Below are 15,034 nucleotides of genomic sequence, written 5' to 3'. Positions count from 1 at the left end.
TAGTAGTCATATCTACCATTATGGTCCTCCTTATTCTTTATCATCATTGTCCTAGCATTTAACTGATATCACATTATGAAATTATTAACCTATTTACCTTTCTCTTTCCTACTAGAATATGTTCTATGAGGTTGGAACTTATATATATCTAGTACACTGCTATATCTCTAGCAACTGAAACAGTACCCAACATACAAACTACATCTGGGAATATATGATGAGCTCAAAGGCACATATGTTCTGTTCTGGGAGCTAAAAATGGCTAGTGGGGACAGTAAGTATTGTGTTGCTCTGGTAAGACTGCCATAACAAAATACCTCCAGCTTGGGGGGGTTGGGGCTTAAACAACAGAAATTTATTTTCTTGGGGCACCTGGGTGGCTTAGTCAGATAAGCCTCTGACTCTTGATTGTGGCTCAGGTCATGATCTCAGGGTCGTGAGATGGAGCCCTGCATCAGGCTTTGCCCTGAGCCAGGAGCCTGCCTGAGATTCTCTCTCCCCCTCTCCCTCTGCTCCCCACCCTCTTGCTCATGTGCACATGCTCTCTCTCTCTCTAAAAATAAAATAAGATAAAATAAATAAAATAAAATAAAATAAAATAATTTCTATTTTCTCACAATTCTGGAGGCTAGAATTTCAAAATCTGGTTGGTGGAAAATCCATTTTCCGGTGAGGACGCTCTTCCTGACTTGCAGATGGCTGCCTTCTTGCTGTGTTCTCACATGTGTGCACTGAGAAAGAGCTCTTAGGAGTCTCTGCCTCTTCTTATGAAGATACCAGTCTTAAGGGAGTAGAACCCCATCCTTATGATCTCATTTAACTTTACCTCCTTAAAGGCACTATCTCCAAATATAGTCACATTGTGGGGTTAGGACTTCAACAGTCCATAAAAAGTAGTAAAAAAAGATTGGAAAGAAGGACTCTTATTTCATACCAGAAAGTTTGAATTTTACGTTAGGTGTTTCTCTATTATTCATATCACTATGTTTATTAGATCAATTATTAATCTCTTGATTTCTTTGACACCAAATCTTTTTTTCCCTATTTTCTTTTTAATTTTTTTTCTTCTATTACAAGGCTCACATAAGTTTTCTAGTGTTAAATTTAAGACATTAAATATTCTGTTATCTTTAAGGAAGGTCATATGAATTATAAATCTTAAGTATTTGAAATGTGTGGCTTAATTCCTTTGGAAAGGTTGTGCTCTTCTTGCTACTTACCATTTTTACGGTTAAATATGACAGATAAAGTATTTGATATGGGTGGAAGCCATTTCAAATTAATAACTAAAATAAGACATAAAAGAGTACCACCTTTCAGTTATAAGATGAATAAGTTCTGAAGATCTAATGTGTACCATAGACAAGATTGCTGGGAATGCTGTATTTTGTAATTGAAATTTGCTAAAAGAGTCAAACTTAGATGTTCTTAACAACAACAGAAAAGTAAATATGTGAAGTGATAGATGTGTTAATTAACATGATAGGGGTATCTTTTCACAGTATATGCATATATCAAATCATCACATTGTACATTTTAAATAACTTATGATTGTATTTGTCAGTTATACCTCAACAAAGCTGGAGACAAATTTTAAAAGCATAATAAGAAACTAAAATAGGAGAATAAAATTTGGGATAATTGGAACTGTATCATGCATATACACTGAAGAGAAATATTAAGTAGCTCAGGGATGACTTATAAGTTGTTTCCAATTCTATCACATCTATTGCTCCTTAGGCTAAAAGAAAATGTATACAGAATAAAACTTACCTATATACCTATAATTTTAGGGAAATCAATATAATGCCCAAATTACTGCATAAAGGAGAAAGGAAAAAAACAACTTACAAAAAGGATTGTGTTTTCAGTATGCAAATGCTAGACAAGACTACACAAGGAGGGATCATGAAGATCACAGATGCTTGCACTTACAGAATGTATCACTGGAAATGCAACAGCTACAAACACATTATTACATAGACAGGTTTTATTCCAGAATCAACAACATTCATGGCACCAAATTATTTTTCCAAGTGGTGAATGCTTCTCAATAAAGTTCTAATGAAATGAATTATACTTTTCTCTCAATTTGCATGGTGTTACATTCTTAGAAAGCTCAGAGTGCATTAAGCTATGCACAAATATTTGTTTTCTATTTATGTGTAAAATGAGTTATTTCCCAGCTTGGATAATTATAAAGATGTGTTTCACCTATATGATGTTCTAAAATCAAGAAAGACACAGGATGAAATTTAATTGCACAGAACTATCCCAGGCATGGCCAGAAAACATCATACCTGGCCCACATCCACTGAATGTCAGTAGCACGCCTTAATCATCTTTACAGCCTAAAATACTCTCAGACATTTACAAAATATCTGCTATAAAAGGTGGACCTGCCATCTCTCTCAATCCCAGCAGCTGAAAACCACTGAAATGAAGTCACTTAAGTATCCATGTGAACGTTTTCTTGTAGGCCATACTAGTTTTTTGAAACATCCATTTCTAACATTTCTGATTACTTTGTCACTATAATTCTTAAATGCATTTCTTCAGTCATTTAAGAAACATTTATTAAGCACCCAATACTCTATTAGTCCATAGGATCACAAAAAAGGACGCACAAAAACCAAAACCAAAAACATAAAAAAAAAAAAACTTCTTTTAATAAGAGTTACAATCTATTAAAGTACAGAGACTCTTGGCCAGTAACTTTCATTAAAAGCTCCCAGAGCAACAATTATTCAACATAGTTCACACAGCTTTTACCCATGCTGCTGACCTCCTATCCCTATGCTCAAACTTCCCAAACTGTCACCCAGCAAATAAACTCGAGGTAGAAGTAATGACAATGGAGTGTAGTTTTAGTGGCTACTTTGGTAGGTCGATCAGCCGATGGAATAAAAAGATAGCTTTTTAAGTGAGTTATATTGAGGTCTAATTTACACACAACGAAATTCACTGTTTTAAAGCATAAAGTTCCATAACCTTGGGTAAATACATACAGTCAGGTAACTATCAAAATAGTCAGAATATTTACTAAGCACCTTAAATTCTCTCATGACACTTGGCAATCAATCTCCAAAAACTAGCTGCCACTACTTTGTTTTCTGTTGTAATTTTATCTATTCCAGAAAGTCATATAAATGAAATAAAGCATAAAGTAGCATTTTGCTTTTGGCTTCTTGCATTTAGCTTTAGTCGTTTTGAGATTCATTAATTTTGCTGCGTTTATCAGTAGTTTATTCATTTTTTATTTCAAGGAGCATCCCAGTTTTCACCTAGGAATGAGACTGTTAGGTAGAATGGTAGGTGCGCATCTACCTTTCCAAGACGTTGCTGGCGAGTTTTACCAAGCGGTGATGCAAGTTTGCACTCTCACCAGCACTATATGCTGTATCACGTTGCTCCAGTCTTGCCAGGACGTGATCTGGTCCGTCTTTTTAATTTTGCCATTCTCCTATGTATTATCATAATTTTGTGATTTTAATTTGCATTTTCCTGATGACTAACAATGTTAAGAATCCTTTCCTATTGCTTATTGACCATTAACACTTCTGCCTTGGTGAAACATCTGGTCAAATCCTTTCCTCTTTTTTAAATGGGTTGTCTCTTACTGAATTATAAGTGTTCTTTATGTATTTTGGATACAAGTACATTATAAAATATGTTTGCAAATATTTTCTCCCAGTATGTGGTCTGCCTATTCATTTTCCTCTTTTTATCTAAATTCAATTAGCCAACTTATATGGTAGATCATTAGTTTCTGATGTAGTGTTCAATAACGTATCAGTTTCATATAACACCCAGTGCTCATCACATCACGTGCCCTCCTTAATGCTCATCACCCGATTTTCTTAATAGCATCTTTCAAAAAACAGAATATTTTAATTCTGATAAAGTCCAACTTATCATTTTTTCTTTTATTTGTTTTTTTTGTGTGTCCTACTTAAGACATACTTGTTTATGCCAAGATCACAGAAATATACTTTTATGTTTTCTTCTATAAGAATTATGTTTTTAACTCTTTCAGTTATGTTTATTATCCATTTCAAGTTAACTCTTACACAGTATGTGCAGTAGTATATGTTTATTATTATTATTATTATCATCATCATATAAACCAGATAGTCTAGCACCAATTATTGAAACGATTCATCCTTACTCAATTGGTTCACCTCTTTATAACAATGAATGGACTGTATACAGGTGGACTCTACATTGGGACTATTTATTGTGTTCCACTGACCACTATAGCTACCCTTTCCCCAAAAAACATTTTGAACATCATCGCTTTGCATTATTTATATAATTAAACACATTCAGTGTATATTAATTATATGATTTTTTTGAAATTATTTTGACCATTCTAGGTCCTTCTCATTTACATTTTTTAAAAGGTTTGTGTGTAGATAGTGAATTGCTTTGATTGATTTTCCAATATTAGAAGTGATTTCTAGAAAAACTCCACTGGGCGACAATTTAGCATTCTCTGAGAATACTGCTAAGTTCGATTTGCTAATAATTTTTTAAGAATGTTTTTGTTTATACATGGAGGATATTGGTTTGTGGTTTTCTTTCCTTGTAATATCTTTGTCTGGTTTGGGTATTGAAGTAATGCTAGCTTCATAAAATGAGATGGGAAGTTTCCCTCTTCCTCAAATTTCTGTTTAGATAGTATAGAATAGATATTATTTTTTTCTTAGGTATTGGTGAGAATTTTGCCAAATAAGCCATCTGAATCTGACCCTGGAATTCTCTTTCTCTCTCTCTCTCTCTATATATATATGATATAGGCCGATAACTCATTTCCTCCAGACTGATATTTGTGATCCTTGTGAGCTTAGGTATTTTAAGAAATTTAAGGATTTTATTTAAGTTGTCAAATTTATTGCTTAATATTTTTTATTACACTGGCATTGTGTATAGGATCTGTAGTGAGGTTTTCCTTTCCCTTCTTTGTTCTTTATGTTATAATATTTGTCTTTTCAATTCTTTTCTATTAGTCTGGCTAAAGCTTTATCAATTATATTATCTTTGCAAAGAAGCAATTTTTGGCTTTATTGATTTAACTGTTCTTGATTTCCTTGACTTTTTTGACAGGTATGTTAACATTTTATTTGTTTTCCTCCAGTTCTTTTTTAGGTTATTTTTTAGTTATTGTTTGGTTGTCTTTTCCATAATCATAAGCACTTCAAGTTGGATTTTTGGAAACTGGTGATAAACCGTAACCTCATGAGAATTTTTTCCGCCAGAAGGATTGCTTGTGTGTTTATTCCCATCACTAGGAAAAATATTCATAACTAAATCATTTCCTACTATGATTTATCCAGATACTGTGAAAGAGACTGACTTCTCTACATTTTCAATAGTTCCTTAAAGATTTCCCTTGCTTTGACTTGGTCAAGATTATATATTCTTTAAGCAATTTTATAGAAAAGTACACTGTTGAGATATTTCCTGAGCCCTTATATATCTGGGAATGTCATTTGCATCCCCGCCTTTACCAGTCAAATGTTTTTCCTTGTCTCTGGCTTTTTATGTTGATGGACAATTAGGTTCTGCAATCACATAAATTTTGAACCTTTTATCTGTAAGATTGTCATTTCCATCTGAATGCTTTTTGCATTTATTTCCTAGTGTTCTGAAAAATGTCACCAATAGGTATTCCTAAACAGGGGGTGGGAAATATTGAGTTACATATGCAATGCTAAATATGTTTCATGATTGTAGTCTTCTAGTTGTGCACAGTGCACCTTCAAAGCTTATGTGGCATTTCCCATCAAAAATCAATTTAAACAATTTATGGAGACCAACGAAAATGAAAACACAATGGTCCAAAACCTATGGGATACTGCAAAGGCAGTCCTAAGGGGGAAATACATAGCCATCCAAGCCTCACTCAAAAGAATAGAAAAATCTAAAATGCAGTTTTTATATTCTCACCTCAAGAAGCTGGAACAGCAACAGAGGGACAGGCCTAATCCACGCACGAGAAAGCAGTTGATCAAGATTAGAGCAGAAATCAATGAATTAGAAACCAGAAGTACAGTAGAGCAGATCAACAGGACTAGAAGCTGGTTCTTTGAGAGAATCAATAAAATTGACAGACCACTGGCAAGACTTATCCAAAAGAAAAGAGAAAGGACCCAAATTATTAAAATTATGAATGAAAAAGGAGAGGTCATGACCAACACCAATGAAATTGGAAGGATTATTAGAAACTATTATCAACAGCTATATGCCAAAAAACTAAGCAATCTGGAAGAGATGGAGGCCTTCCTGGAAACCTATAAACTACCAAGACTGAAACAGGAAGAAATTGATCTTTTAAACAGGCCAATTAATTATGAAGAGATTGAGTCAGTGATAACCAACCTTCCAAATAACAAAACTCCAGGCCTGGACAGTTTTCCTGGGGAATTCTACCAAACATTCAAAGAAGAAATGATACCTATTCTCCTCCAGGCAAAGACCCCCTCAAAAAGGAGAATTACAGACCGATTTCCCTAATGAATATGGACGCCAAAATCCTCAACAAGATACTTGCTAATAGAATCCAACAGTACATTAAAAGGATTATCCATCATGATCAAGTGGGATTCATACCTGGGATGCAAGCGTGGTTCAATATTCGCAAATCAATCAGCGTGATACATCATATCAACAAGAAAAGACTCAGGAACCATATGATCCTCTCAATTGATGCCGAAAAAGCATTTGACAAAATACAGCATCCTTTCCTGATTAAAACCCTTCAGAGTGTAGGAATAGAAGGTACATTTCTCAATCTCATAAAAGCCATCTATGAAAAGCCTACTGCAAATATTATTCTCAATGGGGAAAAGCTGGAAGCCTTTCCCTTAAGATCAGGAACTCGACAAGGATGCCCACTCTCGCCACTATTATTCAACATAGTACTAGAAGTCCTTGCAACAGCAATCAGACGACAAAAAGGGATCAAAGGTATTCAAATTGGCAAAGAAGAAGTCAAAATGTCTCTCTTCGCAGATGACATGATACTCTATATGGAAAACCCAAACGAATCCACTTCCAAACTACTAGAAGTTATAGAGCAATTCAGTAATGTGGTGGGATACAAAATCAACGCTCAGAAATCAGTTGCATTTCTATACACGAGCAATGGGACTGAAGAAAGAGAAATTAGGGAATCCATCCCATTTACAAAGCACCAAAAATCATAGGTTACCTTGGAATTAACTTAACCAGAGACCTAAAGGACCTTTATTCTAGAAACTATAAATCACTCTTGAAAGACATTGAGGAAGACATAAAAAGATGGAAAGATATTCCATGTTCATGGATCGGAAGAATTAACATAGTTAAAATGTCCATGCTACCCAGAGCAATCTACACTTTCAATGCTATCCCGATCAAAATACCGATGACATTTTTCAAAGAACTGGAACAAATAGTCCTTAAATTTGTATGGAACCAGAAAAGGCCCCGAATCTCCAAGGAACTGTTGAAAAGGAAAAACAAAGCTGGGGGCATCACAATGCCGGATTTCGAGCTGTACTACAAAGCTGTGATCACAAAGACAGCATGGTACTGGCACAAAAACAGACACATAGACCAATGGAACAGAATAGAGAGCCCAGAAATGGACCCTCAGCTCTTTGGGCAACTAATATTTGATAAAGCAGGAAAAAACATCCGGTGGGAAAAAGACAGTCTCTTCAATAAATGGTGCTGGGCAAATTGGACAGCTACATGCAAAAGAATGAAACTTGACCTCTCTCACACCATACACAAAAATAAACTCCAAATGGATGAAAGACCTCGATGTGAGACAGGAATCCATCAAAATTCTAGAGGAGAACATAGGCAGCAACCTCTACGACATGGCCAAAGCAACCTTTTTCATGACACATCCCCAAAGGCAAGAGAAACAAAAGATAAAATGAATTTATGGGACTTCATCAAGATTAAAAGTTTCTGCACAGCCAAGGAAACAGTCAGAAAAACTAAGAGGCAGCCCACGGAATGGGAGAATATATTTGCAAATGACACTACAGATAAAGGACTGGTATCCAAGATCTACAAAGAACTTCTCAAACTCAATACACGAGAAACAAATAAACAAATCAAAAAATGGGCAGAAGATATGAACAGACACTTTTCCAATGAAGACATACAAATGGCTAACAGACACATGAAAAAATGTTCAAAATCATTAGCCATCAAGGAAATTCAAATCAAAACCACACTGAGATACCACCTTACGCCAGTTAGAATGGCAAAAATAGACAAGGCAAGAAACAACAATTGTTGGAGAGGATGTGGAGAAAGGGGATCCCTCCTACATTGTTGGTGGGAATGCAAGTTGGTACAGCCACTCTGGAAAACCGTGTGGAGGTCCCTTAAAAAGTTAAAAATTGAGCTACCCTATGATCTAGCCATTGCACTACTGGGTGTTTACCCCAAAGATACAGACGTAGTGAAGAGAAGGGCCATATGCACCCCAATGTTCATAGCAGCAATGTCCACAATAGCTAAATCGTGGAAGCAGCCGAGATGCCCTTCAACAGATGACTGGATTAAGAAGCTGTGGTCCATATATACAATGGAATATTACTCAGCTATCAGAAAGAACGAATTCTCAACATTTGCTGCAACATGGACGGCACTGGAGGAGATAATGCTAAGTGAAATAAGTCAAGCAGAGAAAGACAACTATCATATGATTTCTCTCATCTATGGAACATAAGAACTAGGAAGATCGGTAGGGGAAGATAGGGATAAAGAAAGGGGGGGTAATCAGAAGGGGGAATGAAACATGAGAGACTATGGACTATTAGAAACAAACTGAGGGCCTCAGAGGGGAGAGGGGTGGGGGAATGGGATAGACCGGTGATGGGTAGTAAGGAGGGCACATATTGCATGGTGCACTGGGTGTTATACGCAACTAATGAATCATCGAGCTTTACATCGGAAACCGGGAATATACTGTATGGTGACTAACATAATATAATAAAAAATCATTAATTAAATAAAAAAATTGAAACAAAAAAAGCTTATGTGGCATTTCCCAAACATACTGAACAGCAGAGCCCTTTTGAGTTCATGGAAGTGTGAGTATGGGCTCTTCGTTCCTACCACGTGCCAGCATCTCCCTGCAAGAGCACTCACCTGCCGTCTGTTAGAAGGATCCTATAGAAAGCATTCCTGTCCATTAGAAGGATCCTATAAAAAACATTCCTTTTACACCATGGAAGCTAGTACCCTGGACGTCTGGTAAGAGTGATACCATCACAGACAAGGTGATTGACTCACAGCTGCTAGGCAGTATTTGCAATAGATGGTCAGCTATAAACTTGACCCTGTGTGTCCATGGGGATGTCTGAGGTTGGCTGCCTCAGAGATGCTTCCCATGCTGGAGCAGACGCAAAGTGGCATAAAAGACCTGAAGTTGCCTATTGGCTGCAGCACAAACCTTTCTCACAAAGATGAGACTTCATATTTTTGGGCAGTGGCTGCTCAGTTTGATAATGTCTGGCAAATTGGTTAACCACTTGATAAACTTTGGAAAATATTTCATCAGCATAGAAGGAACCTCAGCAAAATCAGTAGAGCATTTGGTCCATTGACGTGTTGTTAATGACAGAATGTATGGTATACCCCATTTCAGGGGGAAGCTTTTCCATCATTCCAAGAGTTAATAAAGTTGGTAAACTCCCTGAGGAATGGGGAAGATACAGTTTAAGAACTACAATGGAGTTAACAGTCTCTTTCTTCCAGTCTACTTCCACAGATTGTAAAATGACAATCCTGATGTGGTTTGTCTGTTTGCAGTAAATGCACCCAGCAGTCCTCTGAATTTGTGAACCACAGCCAATATTCTAAAATCTTCACACCACACCTCATTTTCCAGGCAGCTCTGCAGACAATGAAATCCCCAACAATTAGTTAAAAAAAATATTTAGACCTTTTTCCATTCAGGCTTTCAGGGAGAAACACGTCAATATACACTGGGCTCAATATTCTACCTCTCTGCGTAAATCATACCACTGGATGGAGGGGAATCCCAAGGCATTCATTTGGAATTTTGAAGATTTCCTTTCACTTTTTTCCTCATATCTCCTAAAAATCTCTTATAGTTCTGCCAGATAATTTGTCAAATAGTTTCTCAAGGAATTACATGACAGTCTGAATTTTTAGCTAGTGTTCTCTGGGTAGTCCTGTAAGAAAACATATCCCACTAACTTCGTCATATGTTTTCTGCTGCTGAGCAGCTTTCTGGACATTTCAATTGGCCAGCATTGGGATAAAGAAAAATTGTGCAAGCAGCTCCTTGCATAAAACTTCTAGTACTTCTGCATGTAGACCATCAATTATTACAGAATCTCTATCGAAAATAAAGTTTTGGCAAAAGTGTTCTGCGAAGAAATGCTTATCAATCTTGGAAAAATTGTTCCCCATAAAAAAATGCTCTACTCAAATCCAAGATTTTAATAGTAAGATCCACTGCTCTTTAATGCTTTTCTTATCTAGATGGATTCCACTGATTTTAAAGTCAAACATAATCAGTTAAACCACTCAATGGGTTTCTGGATTAAAGGAACCCACAAGTTTTTTAATCAGCTAGTAATTTCAGAAACTTTGGTATAATTCTACATTTGTGTTTAAGTTTTCTCCCCTGGTGCCAATACACCTGCAAGATTTCTTCCGGTTCAGGTGAGCAACTTTCACAAAATCAACCACTCTGCGCCAGGAATCCCAGAGTGCGTCTGAGGAGCAGCGTGTGGGGGCAGGCAATATAGAGAATTCATGCTCCACCAGCAATCCTTTCTCAAGGCTTTTTCCTGTGCAATTTGAAATCCTTCTGGGAGAGTGAACTCAAAATCTCCAAAAGGACCTCCCCAGGGCTTGGTGAACACATCCAGGAATTATCCTGGGGCTTGATAGCTAAGACAGTACCCAACAAGGACTAGCTGGTGCTGTCCCCTCTCTGGCTGGGATCCTGGCTCTGAGGCTGCCAAGGCTTCAGGAGCTCAGCATCTTGTCCAGAGCTGACTTTCCCAGCTGTAAGCGCCGCCTGCGCACACCCCTTCCCCGGCCCGTGCCAACCACTGGCACCCACCCTCAGCACTGCAGCTCCAGCCTTGATTTCCTTGACTTTTGCTTTTTATTTTCTTTTTCCTGCTAGGTTTGGTTTAAATTAGCTATTGTTTGATAACTTCTTAAAGTACACGTTAAGATGTTTAGGTCGAGACTTTTCTTCCATTCTAACATAAAGATCACTTTAAATTTCCATCTAAGCACTTCTTTAGTTATATTCCATCACACTCAGTTTTCATTTCTCATTAACTTCAGACTTTTTTTTTTTTTTTAGTTTCTCCAGGCTTTTCTTCTCTGACCCATTGGTTATTTTAAGGCATGCTGTTTAATTTCCAAATATGTTGGTTCCAAATACCTATTACTGATCCTGCTGTGGTCAGAAGATATGAACAGATACTTTTCCAATGAAAACCTACGAACGGCTAACAGACACATGAAAAAATGTTCAACATCATGAGCCATCAGAAAATTCAAATCCAAACCACACTGATACCACCTTACACCAGTTAAAATGGCAAAAATTGGCCAGGCAAGAAACAACAAACGTTGGAGAGGATGTGGAGAAAGGGGAACCCTCTTACACTGTTGGTGGGAATGCAAGTTGGTACAGCCACTTTGGAAAATATTGTGGAGGTTCCTCAAAAAGTTAAAAATAGAGCTACCCTATGACCCAGCAATTGTGCTACTGGGTATTTACCCCAAAGATACAGACGTAGTGAAAAGAAGGGGCACCTGCATCCCAAAGTTCAGAGCAGCAATGTCCACAATAGCCACACTGTGGAAGAAGCTGAGATGCCCTTCAACAGACGAATGGATAAAGAAGATGTGGTCCATATATACAATGGAATATTACTCAGCCATCAGAAAGGATGAATACCCACCATATGCATCGACATGGATGGAACTGGAGGAGATAATGCTAAGTGAAATAAGTCAAGAGAGAAAGACAATTATCATACGGTTTCACTTATATGTGGAACATAAGGAATAGCATGGACGACATTAGGAGAAGGAAGGGAAAAATGAAGGGGGGGAATTCAGAGGGGGAGGTGAACCATGAGAGACTATGGATTCCGGGAAACAAACTGAGGGTTTTAGAGGGGAGAGGGTGGGGAGATGGGCTAGCCCGGTGAAGGGTATTAAGGAGGGCACATATTGTATGGAGCATTGGGTGTTATATGCAAACAATGAATCATGGAACACTACATCAAAAGCTAATGATGTACTGTATGGTGACTAACATATCATAATAATTTAAAAAATCAATAAATTAAAAAATTCAAAAGATAAATTTAAAAAAACACACTCCATTTGATTTTAAAGTGGAGATTTTTGTTCTGATCTAGAATATGGTCTATTAGTGAATTTTCTATGTGCAATTTAAAAGAACGTGTTTTCTGGTTCTTTGAAAATATCAATAAAATTGTCAAACTTCTAGCACTACTGACAAAGAAATGAGGAAAGACATAAACTACCAATATCAGGAATGAAACAGGATGTTACCATAGATCCTGCCAACACCCAAAGGATAACAAGATAATGCAGAGAACAACTGTGCACACATATACTGGACAACTTACATAAAATGGACGAATTCCTTAAAAAAACAATCTACCACAATCTACCACAACTCACCAAATATTAAATAATTTGCAAGCCCTATAACTATTCAGAAAAATGAATTCATAATTTAAAACTCTCCCAAAAAAAGTAATCTTCAGGCTCAGATAGTATCACTGGAGTTCTACCAAGCCATTAATGAAGAATGAACATAAATTCTACACAATCCCATCCAGAAGATGAAAGAGGGAATACTTTCCAATTCATTTTATAAGGCTAGTATTACATTAATTCCAAACCCAGACAAACATAATTTCAGAAAGAGAGAAAGAAACAAATAAAGAAACGAAGAAACAAAATTACAGAAATCCTTAATAAGCTTGTCAAATCGAGTGTAGAAATATATAAAAAGAATTACAAGCCTAAGTGGGATTCATTTCAGAGAAGCAATGTTTGACCAATATTTGATAATCAAACAATACAATCCACCATATTAACAACCAGAATGAGAGAAAACATGAACATATCAATTGGTGGAGTAAAAGCACTTGACAAAATTTAAGCCATTCATGATAAAAACTCTCAAATAAAAAGGAATAAAGAGGAACTCCTTCATTTAGAAAAATAGAATCTACAAAAACCCTGTAGTTCACATTCTACTTAATGGTGTAAGTTGGAGTACTTTCCCTCTAGGATCTAGGACAAGGTAAGGATGTCTGCTCTTAGCACTTTATTCACCCTAATGCTGGAAGATCTAGCCAGTGAAATAAGGCAAGGGAAAAAGAAAGAAAGAAAGAAAGAAAGAAAGAAAGAAAGAAAGAAAGAAAGAAAGAAAGAAAGAAAGAAAGAAAGAAAGAAAGAAAGAAAGAAAGAAAAGGCATACATATCAGAAAAGAAGAAACAAAACTATCCTACTGAGAGGAAACATGATTATCTATGTATACAAAATCTAAGGAATATTAAAAAAAAAAAAACCTCCTAAAACTAATGATTAAATTAAAATGGTAATACTGTGATGGTTAATTTTAGATGCCAACTTGACTAGGCTAAGGAATGTCCAGATAGTCAGTAAAACAGTATTTCTGGGTGCATCTGTGCAGGTGTTTCAGGATGGCATTCACATTTGAATTGGCAGACTGAGTAAAGAAGATTCACCTTCAATGGTGCAGATGGACATCATCCAATTCGTTGAGGAGCTGTATAGAGCAAAAAGGGGAGGGAATTCTCTTGCTCTTCTTGAGCTGAGACTTCCACCTTCTCCTGCCTTGGGAGAACAGATTCCTGTTTCTTCTACCTCCAGACTCAGGACTCACACTGATTACACTGCTGGCTTTCCTGGTTTTCCAGCTTATAGACGGCAGATGTCAGACTGTGGGATTTATCAGCCTCCTAAGTGTCTTTCTCTCTCTCCTCTTTCTCTTATATATATATATATATATACACACACACACAGAGATAATATAGTAATATAGTAATACATAGCTATATATAGTTACATAGTTACATATATAGTTACATAGTTATATATATAAATATATAGAGTTACATATCTCTCTATATTTAGTCAAACATAGTTATATATATATATATAGTTATAGTTATATATAGTTACATAGTTATATATGTATATATATGTATATATATATATATAGCTATATATAGCTATATACAGTTACATAGTTTTATATATCTAAAACTTCTCTGGAGAACCATGAAAAATAACATACCATTTGAAATCATTAAAAAAAAAGGAAATACTTAGGTCTAAATCTAACAAAACATGTATGCTGCAATCTACAAAGTGCTGATGAAATAAGTCAAAGGAGATCTAAAGAAATAGAGAGACGTACTGTGTTCATTATTGGGTGGTCCAACATAACAAAGATGTCAATTCTTTACATATTAATATAAGGTTTTAATGCAATTCCTAACAAAATCCCAGCAAATCTGTGGGTAGAGATAGACAAGCTTATTTTAAAAATATATAAAAATGCAAAGGAACTAAAACAGTTAAAACAATTGTGAAAAGTAAGAATTAAGAGAACTGAACTGGCTCCTCATTCAGGATCTGTTAAGGAGGTACAGAAATCAAGACTTTGTGATATAGGTAGAGGGATAGACACATAGACAGGTACAACATAATAGAGAACCAAAAAACAGACCCACACAAATATGCCCAACTGATTTTTGACAAATGTGCAAAGCAGTTTAGTAGAAGAAAGAGCCTTTTCAACAAGTGGTATTGGATAAATTGCATACCCACAACCAAACACTGAACATCAACCTATTTCACAACTTACACAAAAATTACCTCAAAATGTGTCACACACTTTAGTGTAAAATATAAAACCATGAAACTTCTTGGTAAAAAATAGGAGAAAATATTTAG

The 15,034-nt window shown here is 36.1% G+C and overlaps 1 pseudogene; it reads right to left on the bottom strand.

Annotated features, from left to right (window-relative positions):
- Window positions 1–9,177: 9,177 nt before the first annotated feature.
- LOC103662003 overlaps window positions 9,178–15,034 on the bottom strand; it is a 94,077-nt pseudogene continuing 88,220 nt past the window's right edge.

This window comes from Ursus maritimus, unplaced genomic scaffold, assembly GCF_017311325.1.
Source record: "Ursus maritimus isolate PB19 unplaced genomic scaffold, ASM1731132v1 scaffold_7, whole genome shotgun sequence".
NCBI classification, from domain to species: Eukaryota; Metazoa; Chordata; class Mammalia; order Carnivora; family Ursidae; genus Ursus; species Ursus maritimus.
This window is presented reverse-complemented; position numbering and strand designations above follow the sequence as displayed.